Raw genomic sequence first — 19,327 nt, 5'->3', positions numbered from 1 at the left:
CTATTGGGATTTGTTCCATGTATTGATAATTTTCTCTCTCTTCTTGGTCTTATTATTCCAGTGCTTCCTGTTGTTCTATGTGCTAGCACTTCAATATTTATAAGTTGTATTGATTGATTATGTTTTCCCTGCCATACATCAGAACCCACCACTGCTAGAACAATAATTTGCACTGTCAAGACAAATGCACACGTGGAAAAATGAGACATTAATGAAACCAACACCTCAGGATGTATGTGCCTATACCCAGTGGTGTAAAATGTATTGTCTAAGTTGCTCATGATTCTAGTTCTTGCCTGCAAGTATATATATATATATTGTGTTATAAGGAAATAATAACAAGGATTCTTCCTAATGCCTTTCATAACTCGATGTATTGTGTACATATATTATTAAAAAAATGAATTAAATGGAGAACTGAAAGTACTGTGGGCAAAGAGGGACAACTAAACTCATCCTATTCTAGATTAATTTCAAATATTAAAGCTTCTAGCTTTCCTGCTGCTTTGGATAAACAGGCTCAAAAGTAGTGAGGTGGTCAGGAAAACAATGGCAAAATGAAGCCTTAAAGCAAAAGAGGTGGTTAAGAGACCAAAACCTGGTTTGATGAGGTTATGGATTATGCTGAATGTTTCTGATTTTCTAAGAATTATGCTCTGTATTTAGTGCAAATATTTTAAACGAATCAACCATATTTTCAGGATTTTGGGAAAGATGCAGGACTTGATTCCACACTGAGATGTTCATGTCAGATCCCTGACAAACCACAGAGGAATGGCCCAAATCTCAGAGCTCAGGGATGTTGAGGCTGCAATCCAGCTCCCAGCTGAGAGCTGCCTTGCTGAGCTGGCTCCCTGGAAGTCCCCACCCTGCCATGGAGCAGGGAGAGCAGGGGGCAAACACAGCCAGAACCTTCTCTGGTCCTGCTGGAGTGAGAAACTCCTTCCCAGCTCAGAGCTGCCTTGTGCTCATCCTGCCCGAGTTTAGTCTGGCTCAGCCCACCAGTACCAAAATTACTTTCTAAGGCCATTATTGTCACTCGACATCAAAATCTTACACTCTACATCTACATTCTTACTCTCACACATTTTTTTTTTTTTAGACAGCTGGAGAGAGAGCATAATCTTTCTAGCCAAAGACCTAAAGGAGTGAGGACAAAAGACTAATCTTTCTGCTGAAGAACTCCCTTTTTGCCAGACCTACAGAGAGTTTTCTCTGCTATTCCTGCCCTCAATCAGGAGGTCAACGTAGCTCTGACCCTGGGCATGCTGAGCTGGTCTCCTGCAGATTTAAATAAAACACCCCAAAGGAAATTCTGAAGTGAAACCACAGACCACAGGTGATTCTTCCTTTTTAAAGTTAGTATTTAGGTAAGTACTGCAGACTTTAATTGTAAGAAGAAGAAGGTATTTTTGTGAGGTCTTGACATGAATTAACATCTATAGATTTGGGTTAGCTCCAGTGACACACCAACTAAGGATTAAATATGCTAAAATTAGTTAAGAATAACTCATTTTATAGAGGAATAATAAGAGGAGAATAAATTGTGATTCAGTACTGAACTTGCATTTGAAATATGAATCATTTTCACAAAGAATCTGTGCAAGGGCCATAGAGCTGCTGTAGAACAGAACCTGCCATTTCAGAAATGCAATTAAGTCATCTCACTCTGTCCTTTTGGTTGTAGAATTTCCATTTAAGCGAAACACATCTAGGCAGCACACACAGTGGAAAAGAAGTCTAAAAAAGAGTAAGTCTGGGTAGGAACACTGGATGTCTGCTGAATATTTTGAAAGATGGGTTTTGTCCATAGTGGGAAAGTTAATACAAAATGATCTCCTGTTCTCAGAAAGTTCCATTAGCTTTCATTGCTAAGCCTGACCCTATGTGATAAAGCATTAAGGAGGGTTTGGACTCAGTCCTTCCAATAAGGAATTCTGGTTTTATGCACAGCCATCACAATAAAAATCCTGCAATGGAGGCCAGAGTTCATGAAGCTGTTTAGTCAAAATATAATCTATTGATTTCATTAAAATATATGCTAAGGATTCCTCATTATTAACAATCATATTGAAAGGAAGGTTTCAACTATAAAGACTCTGTACCATGCAAAACAGAAGAGATTGTCTTTCTGCAGGGACTGACTAGCAATAATGAAGGTATCATTGAATTATTTGATGTTAGATGGACCTTTTTGAAAATGTCTTGTTTATCTTCTGTTAAAATCCTTATTTAGGAAAGGTTTTTCCCTCCAGGAACACAATGTTAAAATTTGCATAATGATCCTTTTTTTTTTCCCCAGCAGTTTTAATTATTAATCTTTTTTATCTCAGTCATGGTGAACATGAAAAAAGGCCTGAAAAGCTGCCTGTAATACAGTGTTGAATTATGCCTATTACAGAGAATAGTGTTTGGTGTTACATCTGGCTCTCTGGACCTTGTAGGACCCAGAAGTTGTTCCACACAGCTGAACCAATTATCATGTTATAAAGCACAAAAAAAGAATTCCTTTCAAAAAGAAGTCTAATGACACTCTGCACTGCCATTTCTGTCCAGCATGGGTTTCTTTCTGGTGCACAGTACCAATGTTTTTGTGAGGACACTGTTTGAAAGTAAAATCAATGCCCAAGGATTATTTACCAAATTGTAGCAGAACCAATTAAGTAATTGTAACAGGAAACCATAGTTTGCTAGAAAAATGGTTTGTGAGAGACAGAAAAAAAAACCAGAACAAGCAAGCAGTGGACAGAAAGTTTATTATAAACAAGAGGAAATGGAGTGTGGAAAACCAGTGCTTTCATTTCCATCTTGGGGTCAGGGACAGGAACAAGAACTAACCTGAAATCTTCAAAATTCCAGGTGAGAACCATGATCAAAGCCTCACTTTCTAGCCACTGCTGGCTAAGGTACCCCTTCTGCTTGGAGGGTGTTAATTATTTGTTATTCACAGAGATTTTTTGTCCATAGTTAACAGCCTCCTACAGATTTACTGCTGCTAGTAATGTACACTTTCTCCCTCCCAAAACAACCCAACTGGGAATCTCCAGACTGATCCAACATGACTCAGTTCTCTTCTAATATGGGCACAACCAAAAGCCAACATGAATATATTGCACCCATAGCCCACAGCTAGTATAAGTTTTTCTTCTTAATTAAAAAGCTGTGAAAGTCTTATAACTCCTGCTATAAGTCCTGTGTTTGAATCAGGATCTCTTCAGCAAGTGCTATTAAAAGATAAATGTATCTGCAGCTGAAAGAGCTGAACCATGAAAATTCAGGACCAAAAATGAGATGGGATCTGCAGTAATTAATAAGCACCTAATCCAGAAATGACTGGGGAGCTCTGGCAGAAAACCTTGCTAACCTTTCATGTCCTGGTGTGTGCAGAAAGAGTGAAACTTTCAAGGTACCTGCAGTTCTTGAGCTGTGAGCTGCCAAAAAAGGCAGTACTAGCAGAAGGCAGGCTGCTGTTGTATAGCCAGGAGAGTGAAGGGAGGTCTGTGAAAAAAAGAAAATAATAAAAATAATCTGCATTTGAAAGGGAAAATAAATTTACACACCTACCCTATCCCTTGGTATTCCCTGTTGCTCAGCTCCCCATGAGATTATGTTGGCCAGGTTGCAATTCCAGAACTCGTAGCTCAAGGCTTTTAAAACACTGTGTGAAAAACCTGAATGCCTGAGAGAGCATCCTGGGTTTCATCGTGAAGTCCAGGCACTCAAGAGTTTGATGCTCCAGTTCAGAGCTTTTAGAGACCAAAGTCTTAGCTCTGGATTCAAGCCTAAGTAATTAATTGCACTGAAAGTTTAATATTTAGTTCTTTAGGTATTGTACATACTTTTTATTCAAGTGTAAATTGTTACCTTTACTTCATCTCTTTTAGAAAGGCAGAGAAAATATTTCTTATTCAGGCTTTAAGCAAAAATGTAAATTCAAATAAACCACATTTCTTCCCAGCCTTAGGGCTTTCTTTGCTGCATAATGAACCACTATTTCAAATGCAACATTTCATTTAGAAAACACTGTAGCCACATTTTCTTATTCAAAATTATAATATTTTTTCATTTAAAATATAAACCAAAATGAGAAGACAGTGGACCAAAGTCCTGGAGGAATGCCAAGAAAACACTTTTTAAATTAATATTTGAGGAGTTTGGGTTTTTTCTTCTGATTGTGGATTTCTGTGCAGCAATTTCACCATGAAGATACAATTATATATATTAAATATGCTGATTTGAAGACAGCAGGATTATCTGAGCACTGCTCTTAGTTTCAACACACCTTAAAAGAAACCAAAACAATGCTCAGTTGTAAGAACGGCATGAAAAAATCTGTTAAGTAGTTTAACAAGCATTTAATTAGTGGAACATACATAAAATTGAGCCTTTCTAACAAGGAACATAGAATAAGAACTTAAATCTCACTGGCACTTTGTTATCTCGGAGTGACAAGAACTCTGGCTTGTTCTGCAGCTGAGTGAAAACCAGCTTTATTCAGAGCAGCTGAAATCCTGATTCCATTAAACCAGGGGAGCACACAGGATGTCCTCAGCATGCTTCAGGATTTTACCTCTTTAGGCTTCTTAATATCCAGAGACTTTTACAAATTATTATGTAAAACCTTGTACCTACTGCAAAATGTACTAATTTGCAGATATGGGAGGCAATCTCATTTCCTACCATTATGACTGCAACCTGCAATTGTTGCCTGCAGAGTTTGGCTGGAATGTGCATTGATTCTTCCAGAATGTGTAGATAAAGGTAAAAGCTGTTGCATAAGTCGTGCTCTGTTTTATGAAATAAAATTCAACAACAGCAGCAGCAGTTAGGTGCATAATGAAAATAATGTCATCATGAAAGTGTAGAATGGACAAGATGTTCCCTTGGCTGTGGCCTGGATAAAGCCCCTTGCCTAAATTGGGGCTGACATGAGAAATTCAGTCCTAGGAGCCCTCCTTTCAAGAAGTCCTTCAATATCAGGCTGGGCAGTTTGCTTATGTAGAAGAAATCCTATGGCTCATACAACTTTCTAAAAGTAAGCATTTTCCATTACAAATTTTGTATTTCCAACAGGCAAGTCCAACAACAGCTTGTAATTGGTATTTTCACAGCACACTGCCCCAGACATGATGTATCCAGGGAGAACAATCCACGAAGGGAAAGCAGCTCGTGTAGGACATTGGGAACTTGAGAAACTTGATTCTAAGATTGCAATTTACCATTTTGGGAAGTCAAGTGCAACTTGGCATTTTCACTTGTTAAGTTTCAATAGAATCTCATTTCATTCTCTATATCCATGGATCATGTCACTTTATTCTCTTTTCCTAACCCTTTTTTCCCTTCTTCTCCCATTAAACATACACATATATTTTGTCTCTAGAGGAAGGAGTCATGCCCTCTATATATGAAAAATAGAATTTTCTGTCTTTTAAAATAAGCACGTCTGATTACAAACAAAAAAGTCTGTTCTCTACTATTTAAAATCTAAGATGGATAAATCCCCCCAAAAATGCATGAGGGTAAAGGCCACATCCAAAAAGTCTGATGTAATAGTTCCTTTTTCCCTGTAGGCACCTGTTTCCATTGCTATGGATTTCAATAAAAAAAACTTTTGGTAGCATATCTTGTACCAAGCCCTGTGAGATTCCTTCAGCACATAGGTCCATTCTAATAAAAATGAGCAAACAGGCAGGACAAAAAACATGATTGGAAACTGATTCCCAGCTGATTTATGTACATATTTTCTATCCCAGTGAAAGATGGAGAAATGAATGCTTTTCAGAAAGGCTCTCTCACAGTGGACAGGCTTCAAGGGCAACTGAGGGTGTCTCCAGATGACAGGAGGTGTGATGGAGTTTCTCCAGCACAGAAATGGGGCATTCCTGCTTGCTCTCAGGAAAAAGCGATATCAGAGATATCAGGAAATTAGAGATATCAGAGGCAGTCACTGGAATTGGCTTCTTGTTCTCGCACCCATTGGAGGATCCTGAGAGAAGATTGCAAGCAAGCCCCTAAGTGTTGGCAATAGATCATACAACATTTATAAGCAGCTCCATAAAATAGGACTAACTGGAGAAAACAAGAAATTTAAATATTCCATGTCAATTAAAAAACAAACAAAAAACCCAACAGAAAACCTGAGAAGATAATTTCAAGAGGAAGATAATAGAAATATATTCACGTTATAAGTCATGGTAAAGGGAGGATAGAGAGACATCATCAAAATATAATTTTCAGCCAAGTTGCAACACTTCTTGTTTAAGAGCTCATGATCTGAAAACCACAAGTTCAAAAGGTGTCCCAAAGAATTAAGAACTGGTGGACCTCACTTTTACATGACTTGGAAGACATCTAAAGGAAAGGAAGAGCTTTATCAGTCAGGGGCATCCTACCTCTCATCTTTTCTATTGTTGTAGTCTTGGATATAAGTACAAGAACCCTTTAGAAAAAAAAGAAGGTTTTCTGCCCTTCTCACCTCCTCTTTCTTCAAACACTTGTGTAGATCTTAAAATACGAATAAAAACCCATGGGGCCAATTTTTCAAACTGGAGAGGCTGACTTCCACCTCTTGACTCTGCCAAGTCAGAGTTCAACGAGGCTCCTCTGAAGAGCGGCGAGTTCCGCGCTCACCTGTGGCTCGCGAGCGTGGCGGCGGCCAGAGGCCTGGGCTCGGGTAGCGTCTGCCAAGAGCTGCTTTGTTCTGGGGCTCTCAGAAAGTCAAACTCCTCCTTGGTTTAACATTTCACAATGCTCAGTTCCAGCTCAGCAGCCACGTTTTGCACTGGCTGTGCAACAGTCCTTCCCTTCTCTACAGTTTTGATTTGTGTGTAAGTAAATCTCATTAAATGACACGGATTCATGAACGGTGCTTGGGAGGAGGGCGTTTCTTCCAGATGAATCATCCTGGACATAATTTATGGTGAGATCAAGCCCATATTCCACCATATTGCAATGCTGCCCAGTTCACTGCTGTGGTACCCCAAACCCTGGACCTTTTGTACACTTAAAATTGGCCCCGTGAGCCAGAGGTCCGCCATTATTACCACTGCACTAAACAGCAAAAAAAAAAACCCAAATTCAATTCTCATTATTCAGTAAAACTGTGGTTTTAACCAGACACAGACCAGACACAGTTTTGATACTGTAAATTTCTTTCAACAGAATTCTGAGAATTCGATAAGTTAATAGAAATCAAGGTTAGTCTTAGGTTTCCATCTGCTCAGAAATTAAGAGATTGTATTTCTTGCACTTCTGCATTAAAATTGAGAATTTGTAACTCAATTTCCTAAACAGGAACAGGAAACAGAACTATGATATTTTACCACATTTCTAAAGAGTCTGTAAATTAAATTTTGTCTTGAATGGAAGAGCAATGTTCTTAAAATGCTTGGATGCAAACGTCTTTTCCAGTACTTTTTATTACTTTCTGCAGGTATTTGATAACTTGCAAATAATGATAATACTTAAGATGTTAAAAAACCCAGAATTCCTTCCTCAATGTCCTAACACTCTGCCACAGAAAAGTCAGTATTTTTTTATCTGGGAAGAATGAGTTACTTGCTGCTTGAATATTAATCATTCATAATTAGATTTTTTTTTACATTCATCAGAATTCTATCTAATTTGGGGGTCATCACAGTCCCTGCTTCCCAAATAACATATACATAAATATTCAAGTCCAAGCCATCCAAATCTGTCTGCTTTTGAAGCATTTGTCAATTTTTCCCCCCATCCTGCTTTATAGTGTTTAGTATTATTAAGTGATATTATTATACAAATTATACCACATGAAGTATTATACATTTCCTTGGTAAAATTAGATATGCATAAACATTTTTTATGTATTTTATGTATTATAGAAATCATTGTCAAAATAAGAAATACTGCATTCTTCATGAGTGAAAGTTTCCTATTCCTCTCTCAGTGTAGTTCAACCTTAATGTTCATAGAAGATCTGAAAGACCTGAAGACAACCTCTGCTGTCTCAGGAATAAACAGAGAGTTGTATATTATTTACCACCAGCTGTTCCAGACAAATGTTTATTTATCCTTTAATACCATATAAATCCTAATATCTTATTATAAATTCTGTTAAGGGAAGAGAGAGTTAACAGCTTGTGACTGATCAGGAATGGAAATGAGTGACAGGAGAGTATTGATCAGGAATTTAGACACTTATACTACATTATCTGTGAAAGTGGTACTTGGCTGTCCTGGCTGATGGAAAAATTGAATCCTACAGCTTCCTGGAATTCTTTAAAAATACAGGTTTTTCACTAAATATGAAAATACAACAGCAAATCCTTAACAGTTCTCTAATTACTTATTTATGCCTAGGCTTCTCTATGACAAAGTAGAACATGCAGTCTCCTGTTCCAGGGTATTCTGGTGAAAACTGAAATCACCAGAGGTATTATTGAGGTAAGCATAAAACAGCTGAATCTCAGTTATGGGGGTAGGTTTGGGCTGTGAAAAAGCAAATCCCTGTTTACAAATCCCTTTAACATGTGATTTCTGAGAGTATTAGGAAATTTAGGTTGAGAGCTGCCATAGACCACTGAAAGCCGTTCAGCAGAAGCAGAATTTCAAAGGATCCAAAATCTGATTTTGTAGTTCTGATCTCATCAGTATTTCAACAGACCTCTCAAAGATTGCAAAAAAAAGTCATTATAAGAGACAACTATTGGGTAGGCAAAATATCTGAGTAGAACTATGCAGAAATTAATTTCTCATGAATTAGAATGGCAAAATTTTGCTGATATTTGCACTCTTGAGTGAATATAATATAATACTTCCCATTCTTGGGGGACATGGAAATGATGACATCTGCATTGTCTGTGAATGTAATACAGTAAAGCCCATAAATTGATTATGTGTCACTGGAGTTATTAGAGACCACACTTCAGCTGAGGCAGAGCCACTGACTGTCCTAGTTCCTAATTTTTTAACTTTTTCTTCTAAAGCTGTCCTTTTTTTTTTGTTAGGTTTCTTTTTTTCTTTTTCTTTTTTCATTTACCAAAGAGATGATTCTTCCCATTCCAGTGCAAGTCACCAGGTCAGATATTGTTCACATTGTTCTTTTTATTTTTTTTTTTTTCATCCAACCACTATTAAAAAAGAAAGGGTTTTTCTATTTTTCACAACCTACTTTTTAGCTGATCCAATTCAGTTTCACCTAACATAACACCAGCAAGAACCTCAGTCCTGTATTAAAAGTAGAATATTTTATGGTGGAGCAAATTTAATGCAGGTGTGTAAATTTGTAGAGCTTCAGTGATGCAGGGAGCTTTATCCATCATACTATCAAAGAGCTTGGCAGAACACATCACATTAGAAAGAAAACATACAGTGGTGAGGATTTGCCCTCAAATAGAGTCTGCCATCTGGGAGCCTCAAGGTTAACCAACAATTTATGGTCTGTTAGTTCCAGGGACAGGTTTAAGATTCAGGATTGGTTTTGAAATACACTACAAATAACCTTAGCAAAAAATGTAGAGGAATGTGGAGGGAGAGTATGCAAACGTGAGAATTTACTGCCTTTTTATTATCAGGTAAGAAAAGTCTCCTGATCAATACAGATAAGTCAGTATAAACTCATTTAAAAAAAGAACACAGGAAAATTAATCAGCCCAAGGTCCCTCCTCTGCCCCTGAAGCCTGTGGCATAAACCAAATTTACGTACAGAATGATTTAGGTCTTGAAAAACATGAGAATAGTAACCATGTTGGGGTTTTTGGGGGCTCACTGCCTGCTGAATCTTCTCTGTTATCTCTGAAAGAGCTCTCTGGTGCCTCCTGCAACCCAGATTATTCTGTGCTAGGAGCTGGTGAGTTAGATAATCACAGATCAGCGCTTGAGCGCAAGCCCTCACATGGTTTTGTGGGTAAGTGTGGACACAGTCTGTGTAATCCAGGGTAAATCCCCACAGGTTCAATACACAGAGAGGTTTAACAGCCTCAGACACACCCAGATCCTTCCCAACTCCCTACACATTTTGCCAAGAAATTTGCATATCATGTGGACTTGCACTGGGACATTATTTTTATTCATACCAGTGTACCCAGGCTGGCGCCTCAGCCTCAGAGCTCTGTTGGGTTGGCTTCTGGTTTTATTTGAAAATATCCATCTTTGATGAGCTTCAGCATGGGTGGTGTGAGACCTGCTCTAAGATCTTGATCTGGAGCAGAACTCTGATGTTATCCATGTTTTTTTGGCTGTTGACCTGAGACAGCAGCAGCAGCAGGATTTGGCAAAGGGTGGCCAAAAGGAGAGGCAAGGACTGATCCAGATCTGCTGAGCCCAACACTTGTGCCCACACCATGGATTCTGTTCCCAAATGATCCACCTCAGCCCTCAAGGGACAGATGGGGAAGAGGTGGGTGATAGACAGGAGTGTTCTGCCCACAAACCTTTTCCAACATTGGACATGCAAAATGTAGGAATGTGCAGAATGATATTTTAAAAACTTGATCCTAGCACCCACAAGAAGCTCACTAACAGGAGAAAGGAGATGAAACAATACAAATGAAAATTTGCAAAACCGCTACCTCTCTTGGCTGCTAAATTAAATATAGATATTTGGGTGCTTTTCTTTGGAAAGTTGAAGCCTCTATGTATCTTCAACTGCCAGACTGAAAGAGTGACTTTTTGTTTAATTCCAGGAACTGATTAAATGGGATGAGTTAAATGTTTTGTTGGCTTGACTCCTTTACTACTGTTCTAATTAAACACTGGAATAATCTTGTATTGTGGGTTTTGATGAGATAGTTCATCACTTGATCACCCATAATGGATGGCTTTGTTGTCGAATTAACTACTGAGTGTGCCTTGGAGGATGCAGCTAATTTTTTTCCTTTTCTATTTTTAAAAATATTTCATTTGAATCAAAGTACTTGAAGTTAAACTTTCATATGAGAGAGTAAAAAGCTGGCTGCATGGATTTCAAAAAGAACTTTCATGTTGGTGGATTTATACTTAAAATTTCATTCGCTAAATGTGATTAAAGACCCTCATTTTTATCCAACAGCCTGAAATGAAGGTGGAATCACAGTAGGTGTTGGAATATAGATCCTCTCTCACTACCCCCATCTGCTGAGAATCTGTTCCATGATCAGACTCACACAACTTGCTTTAGCGCTGTACCTTCACCTCTCTGCTCCTGTTGCATTTGTCCCATGTGGCCTGCACTGCCTAACACCCTACAATATCTGTTTCTGTAGAACTAAAGGGGTGGAGAGAGAGAGAGAGAGAAAAGCTGATGATCCTTTGGCATTCTATGATGATATGCCCATGTACAAGGACATCAAACATAAACCGTCAGTCAGAAATCCTTGACGTGCAGTCCTTGGAGGAAGAAAAAATGTAAGATAATTTCTTAAGGTGTATTTTAGTTCTACTTGCCATTATTTCCTGAAAAGCAAAAGTTTAATAGCTAGATGAATGCACAATTCTGATATCAAATCGTTCTAGGACCTTATTCAGGATAGTTTTACAATATGGCTTCAATTTGTATTCTTGCACAATTTCATTACAGGATTATTCAGGGATTTGTTTATACTGGTAGAGACCATGATGCCAGGGGTTTTTTTTCCTTATATCTCTTTTATAGGTAATGGTATCTAGTAGTTAACAAAATTAATCAGATTTCTTCTTGCAGTTTCCTAATTAATTGTCTGTACTTTAGTTTTCTTCTTCAACCTCCTCAACCTCCTGAACAAAAACCAGAAACTAATCAATATTTAAAACAGTCATAATGGAGTGGAATGTGGTGTTTTCTTCTTGAAGTTCTATTGGACAGATTATTTGATGAAGAAATGTCATTATTCAGACCATTGCATGAAAGTGTCAATCAGTGTATCAGGAAGAGTGCAGAGACTTGTATTGTTTAAAATGTTTCAAAACACTTCAATCTTTTTTGTTCTTTGAATATGTAGAGTTTAGATTGCACCTACAAAGGACTTTATTTTTTTGTTTGCTTTAAAAATGCATTATTTTCAAAGGCAAGCACCCTATTTAATTTCACTTTACACATTGATTTATAATGGTGAGACACATCTATTCTGCAGCAGAGAGTTTGGCACCACCAAGGAGATTTTTTCTGATGAGCTGTGGTGAGTTTTTGAAGAACATTTAATTGCAGCTGAGACAGAAATCCTCGAAGCCATATAAGCCAAATACTTAACTTCCAGCTACAGAAATCAGGAATCAAAGCACTTTAATGTGGATTGAGGCAATTTGCTCCCAAGTGTGAGGTTTGGGTTCTCATTGTTGTGGCCATACATTGCTCAAGAGGTCCCTGTGCAGTCACTGAGGGCTCTACAACACCTGGGCTGCACTGGAGACTTTATCTCTCACAATATGAAATGTTGGGTTGAAGCTCTGTTGTAAATTCCAGGGTTATCATATCAAATCTTCCTGTTTATAAAATAGCACAGACACAAATTAATTATTTAATATTTTTTTTTTTTTTTACTGGAATAATTTAAAAGTTGATTAAAGTCTTGAAATCATCATTAAATACACTTCTAAAAATGGTAAAAAAGGAAGGAAAGAGAAAAGAATAAGATGATAGTTTGAGGGTCCAAAAAGTAAAGGGAAAGCAAATAACTATTTTATACCTTCAAAAGCAGAAGAAAATTACATTTTCAATAGTAAAGAAAAATAGATTTCACTTATCATTGGTTTTTACTCGTAAGAGCAAATGAGATTATGAATGTTTCCCCAGTTTTTTGTTTTGTTTTGTGTCCAGTAATTTGCTCCCCATCTTCATCCTCAGCTGCAGGTAAGCAGCCTCTTACCTGCACTTTTCTATTTGTGATCCATCAAGAGAAAAGAATAAAAATCAATATGACAAAGGAACACAAATACTTGCTTCTGATTTCTGAGCAGCCCTCTTTTGGAAATTTGGGGGGTGGTTAGACCAGGAGTTGGCTCTAGAAATGCAAAAGTCTCTGATGCTGAGGTGCCAGCCATGCTTGACTGGTGGAAAAAAAAAAAAAAAGTAATATATATATGCATATTTATATATATATATATCATTATATGCATTATGTATATATCTATATCTCTATCTCTATCTCTATCTATATCTATATATATATATATATATATATATATCACCCCATCCAGCTTACCACCACTTCTCCTCCACCCTCTAATGTCTCCTGTCACTTGAAATTGAAAATTGGCATGACTACCTGTTTAGGCATTTTCTCAAAACTGTCTTTCTCCCCACACAAAAAGCTGTCTCCACTGATCTTTATAATTCATTCATGATTATCATTGTTATGATTGAGATTTATTTTGATTGATTATGATTCTTCCTTAAGTTTATTTCACAGCCTTATATCTTTCTGACACTAATTTTTATAGATTGATAAGTAACTGAAAGATTAATCATTATTTCCAGCCCATTTGACCACTTTTTATGAGTTGTCTGTCCTGGTTTCCTGTCTGAGGCACTGATACAAAGAATGGAATCCCTTCTTGATTATTTTTTCTTCTTCTTCATTTGAAATACCTTTGCTTTGGATGCAGATGATACTCCTGAATGATGATACTTTAAATACATGTATTTATTTTTTTCACCAGGTTTTACTGCCTTCTTTGCTCATATAAGTATCTTGCAAAATATTTTTTTTTTTCAAAACGTAAATGTTTTAAATGATTTATCACAGAAAGTGAGCCAGGATGGAATTTCAAGAGGTCATTTGTGCTGACTACACTCAGGCACAGAGATAGAATTAATTAATCATAAAAGCTCATGATGAACATTTTCTAAGTTGTTCTTAAAAACATGAAATTACAGGTTTTTATGGCTTTTCTGCAGAGGAAAAGCTCTTCCTGCTTTGTAACCCAGACTTGTTTTGGTGCTGCTAAGTTCTACTCTTTCTCACTTCCTTTACACAGAAGAATAAATTCACTGTCACACTACAAATGTGGAGTTTTGTTATCACTCACACAAATTGCAGTGTTATAATCTGTAAGTTGAATCCTACTGCTTTTCTCTTGTTTTTCTAGATGAGTCATGATTTGCATCCCAGTGTGAGAAAAATGATCCAAATTACATAACCAGCAAGAAATCAAAAGGGGGAAAAGATGGATGAAAGGAGATTCAAATCTACAGATTTATGGACTTAATAGTGTAATTTACGTAATGTCTTTACCTCTGTGTTTTATTATTGCTTTATCTTTTTGTTCTCAGGTTAATCTCATATTCATTTGTTCCACAGATGAATTCTAGATTATTAAAATATGAATTGGATGAGAGGACATGCTGTCTGATTAAAATAATATCCGGTTACTACATGCAGGTATACACCGAGGCTAAAATCCAAATAATCAAGCATTATCAAACTACAGAATGTTTTAACAGCATACCTAAAACTACTGATTGTATTACAGGAATTAAGGGTGGTTTTTTTTCACTAGATGAGAACAGCAAATAATGAAGTAAATGATTTAGCAAGCAGAGGTTCTCCCAGGCTGAATTGAAATGTATCACTGGAGAGCCTCGTGAACTCCTGTTCAGAAAGACAGCCCATTAGAAATGGCATATACAGGAAAAAACAGAACTTTTGAAAGATAATTGAGGCTGATTTATGTTTAAAATATTTATTTTAAAAGTTGCTTAAAGAACAGATAAGAGAGATAACCGCTATTTCTACTGCAGCAAAATTTGTGTAGGATTGTGACTAGAATGCAATGAACTATATTTTTATTAACATGCTAAAATTCACTTATTTTCATTAACATGCATCATTCACTTCCTGTGTAATAAAGTGTAATAAATAAAAATGATTGAATAGTGGTATGATGAAAACATTTTATTATTCACCCAGTGCCATAACAAGAAGGGTGGAGTAACTCCATGATGCCTCAAGTTTATCAGCTTGGATTTGTGTTCCACACATCTTATTCAGGCCATCAACAGGAGGCTCTCATACCTTTATCTCACACAGGAAGGTTTTGTTTTGTCCCTAGCTGGCCACAGAAACCTAAAAAATCAGGAATTGAAAACCCAGGCAACTTTGATATATGTTAATGTCCTGTGTTCCTTAAATTAAGAATTCATGGGGCCAGGAAATTGATTCTCTGAAAGTTTGTTTAGTAAACAGAGACAGTATAGAGATGGCCTGATCCTTCTTTAATTTAATTCAATGTACAGAGTCCCATTAAATCTAATGGGATTAAATTTAATTAATTAATTAATTAATTAAATGGATTTAGAATTTAATAAATAATATGCATGTTATTTCTGTTTTGAAGGGAACATAAGGAATCACAAATAATAAAATAAATGCACTGTTCTACAACCTTTTTATTGTTATGACTTCCTGACTCAATTAAGATTTTAATTATAAACTTAATATTGCAAGTTTTCATTTGTAATGTAATTAAAAACTAGATTCCTACTATTGAATAAAGCTTAGATATAATGTCATTAATTCAAAATTATACATTGGAAAACAATCTATTACCATTTTATTAACCTATCAGGAATCTAGATGTGTTAAAGTGTTTTGCTGGCATTTCAAACCCCATTTGAATATCAGTAAGAAAGTAGCTAAACTCTGCTAATTGACACTTTGGAGGTGGGTTGGTTAGTAACTTGTAGCTGCTTTGAAATATCTCAGTTAAAGCCTAATCATCTTTTTCAAGTATATTGCACTAAAATTATTTTAATGGACATAATTAAAACTTAATTATTTATGTTATTTTTTTCATCATAATTGGCAGATTAATTAGGTATGGGTCTTCATATTACTGTTTAATGGGTGTTGTTATCAGTTGACATTTAAGAATGTGGCAATCTCTGTTCTTTCCTGTTTTAGTGTCTCAGTTGGGAAGCAGTGCTTTGGAAAAGAAGGAGTGAACAGAATTGTCCTGATTTTGTGGAGCAGTGGATCAGAGCTGTCATCTTCCCTGATGTGTGCAAGAACCAGATGCTGCAGGAGAATGAATAAATCCTCCTGTCCCCATTCAGCAGATGTGCAATATGTCCCCATGGAGGTCTCATTGTAATCCCAAAGGATTTGGATTAAACCATTAAGCACAGGGTTCATTTCATTTTCTTTTATAAATCTCTGGTAGTTTATAGTTACAAATCTCTGGTACTTTCAGGATCTGTCTGAATATTTCTTCTCCAAATAAACCCACAGTTTCCATTAAAACTTCTCCAATTCTTACTATCTCTTTAGTGAAGACCACTAATTGATGACAGAGTGCATTATAAATTAGTAAAAAAAAAAACAAGTGTTTGCAAAAAGTCCAATAAAAATCATCCCTGAAATTACAAATGCAGGTCTCAATTTCCAGATTTCTTTGTATGAGGAAAAGAAAGACTAGGGAGAAAGGAAGTAAATAAATGTTTGTAGAAGTTAAAATCTGCTAATTTTTCTTGGAAGAAAATTACCACCCCTCAGTATTACAAAAAAAACCCCAAAAAACACAACAAAACAAAAAACCAGACTGAAAAAAATAAGGATCACATAAGAAATATCAAGCCTTTGTGCTAAAGGAGTCCCACATCTTAGGAATCAGCAGAAAATGGCTAAAATTGGCATGATTTGTGACAGTATTCAACAAAAGCATGGCAGGACCATCTCTTTGGGCAGCCCTGTCCCAGAGACATCACAGATTTCACACTGCTGGGCTCCCTGTCTGCCTGGCCAGAGGGAATTCCCTGGGAGCTGCTGGCTCCCAATCCTCCTGGCAATAAGGGGTGCCAGCTCACCTGTGTGACTGGGGGTCCTGACTGATTCCCAGGTAAAAACTTCCTCAAAGTTTCTTGCCAGAAAGGACAATTGAAAATCTTCTTGCTTCTTACCAGCAGTTCCCCAAAACTCACATCAATCTGGTCATTCTTTTATGAAATGCACACAAGATTTAACTGCAAAATTGTCTGTCAGTTTTATTCTCAGAAAATGTTAAATTCAATGAATAATTCCTGAGAAACATAGCTACCTCAGGGTGCATACCCGAGTTTCCACTGAATTCACAACTTTTATGTGTTTTCTCCTATTTTTCCAAGAAATTTCCCTGAAAAAAATTATTCACACTGTGGCATGAGGCTATCTGCAATGTGGACACTTGACAATGAAAGATAAATTAATTTGCACTGTCATTTTTATTACCCATAGAATATGTAGGGTGGCAGAAGGGAGTCAGACTCGCAGCCTTAAACTGGAAGCCTCTGGCACAGGATCCAAAATCTAAAAGCACAAGTGACCAATATAAGACAGGGAGAGAGGACTGTACCTCAACAGAAGAACAAAAAGAAAAAAAAAATCTCTAAAAAACCCCCATGACATATCCAGGGATTTGGAAAGTGTCTTCAATAGAACAAGTAGAAACACTAAATTTGGGCGTGAATATAAATTCATTCACTCTCTGTTTCCTTAGTCTAGATGCCATCCTCTGTTATGGATTAAAACAGATATCTTTTAGAAGAACTGAGAGGGGATTAAAGAGATTAAAGCTTCTATCTGTTTCATTCCAGGGAAAAGTTCCTAATTGCTGCCCTTCTACTGGTAGTGGATAAAGGATATAGATAAATCTTAGCCTAAAGGTTAGAGATCTGATCTAGGAAAATGGATTTCATGTTTCATTTCCTGACCTCTTTGGAAACTTTATAAAGGACTGAAAAAAGAAATGAGCCCCTCAGAGCAGGCAACATCACATCCAACTGGTGCCTAACCCCTCTGACCACCTGGCTGTGGAGGAAGGTCCTGCAGGGGTAAATATCCTTCCTACCCCTGTGTCCTCTGAATGGTTGAGGGTGCTTAGGAAAAGATTATAAAGACCAGGGAAACACTGATGGACAGAACAGAAGAGAGTATTAATGCTTTCCTTCTGACCCCATGAGAACTTTCTCTCCAAAGCAGTGACCCAGGGCTAACAAAATGTACAGTTCTGGTGGAATAACCAAAGATTTATTCTTTTTTTTTTGCAAACATGAATATTCATGCTATCATAGATATGTAATCTTCAAAGCCATCTTCAGTCTCTCCATCCCTCCCAGTTCAAGGCATAGAGAATGCTATATTTAGTCTCCAGCTTTCCAGATAAAGAATTTAGTGCAGCAGCAAGGAGGGAGAAGACAAATGGGCTGCATTGAAATTGTACAGGGACACATTACACAGTAATTCATGAACCTGCTGTAGCTCATGCTGCTATCACAAATCTACTGTTATTTACCCTGCTAGGGTATGCAAAGAAATGCTCAATTCAGTTTTACATATGTAAATCAAATGTATAAAACTGCACATCTTTCCTTATTAGGCTGTGAAATGTTATGACTCAAATGTGACAAATAAGTTATTCATAGGTACTGGTGGCCATCCATTTTATACTATTCCCTGCAGACAACAAATACCTTTATATCCTAATGAATTCCCAGACTCTCTGTCAGAATCAGCCAAATAGATTTTAAATATTTTAAAGCATTTCTGAATAAGATAGTACCCTATCCTATCCAGACACTCCAGATCCTATTATATTCCCAGTAAATTAAAGACTTTTTGTATTGGATTATTTTTTTTTTTCCCCCTTTAGACTCAGTTTGATTGCTGTCTGGATACTTGAAGAAAAATTTGATTAATTTTAGCAGATAAAGAGTCATTTGAGTTAAAAGCCACCTTGGTGCCTTCCACATTCCATCTTCTTGCATTAACACAGAGCTGAGACTGCCAGCTGCAAGGAAGTTTTGGTGTATTTTGCCAGTCAGTAATGTGGAATTTGAGAATTCAAAACTGAATCCCCTGATGTACCACAGATTTCACTTGTGACATGAAGAGGTCCCCTAGTTTCTTTGTATATAATATTAATGTCTGGGAAAAAAAAAGAAAAAAAATCTATGTTCATTTCACAGTACACTTTGATGTCTAAAATCTATTACAAATTACAAATAAAAAAGGAATAAATGAAATCTCTGGAAATGCCTGGAAATGAAAAGCTCGGGGAAAGGAAAGAAATGGGGGAACTGATGTCACAGATCAGCTCCTCAATTCATGTTGTTGAGGGGGGTTGACAGAAGAGACTCCATGAGCACCCAAAGTTTTATGAAAGACGTAAAGCTACAGACAAAGAGGAATATTTGGGTCTGTTCTTGGCTTGGCAGCTCCTGTTCTAAAGCTGGACAAACAAGTTATTTCCAATGTTTTTGATTTTTCAAAATTTGAAAACCCTTTATTTGATATACTTTGACCAGCATTAGGAAAGCACTTTCACTCTTCACTCTAACCATTGGTGCAATCTATTAACAATATAATATACTTCTAATTACCCACATTAAAAAAAGCAGGGTGTATATATAGGAATGGGAAGA

The sequence above is a fragment of the Cyanistes caeruleus genome, chromosome 5 (genome assembly GCF_971803275.1).
Source record: "Cyanistes caeruleus chromosome 5, bCyaCae1.hap1.1, whole genome shotgun sequence".
Classification (NCBI taxonomy): domain Eukaryota; kingdom Metazoa; phylum Chordata; class Aves; order Passeriformes; family Paridae; genus Cyanistes; species Cyanistes caeruleus.
This window is presented reverse-complemented; position numbering follows the sequence as displayed.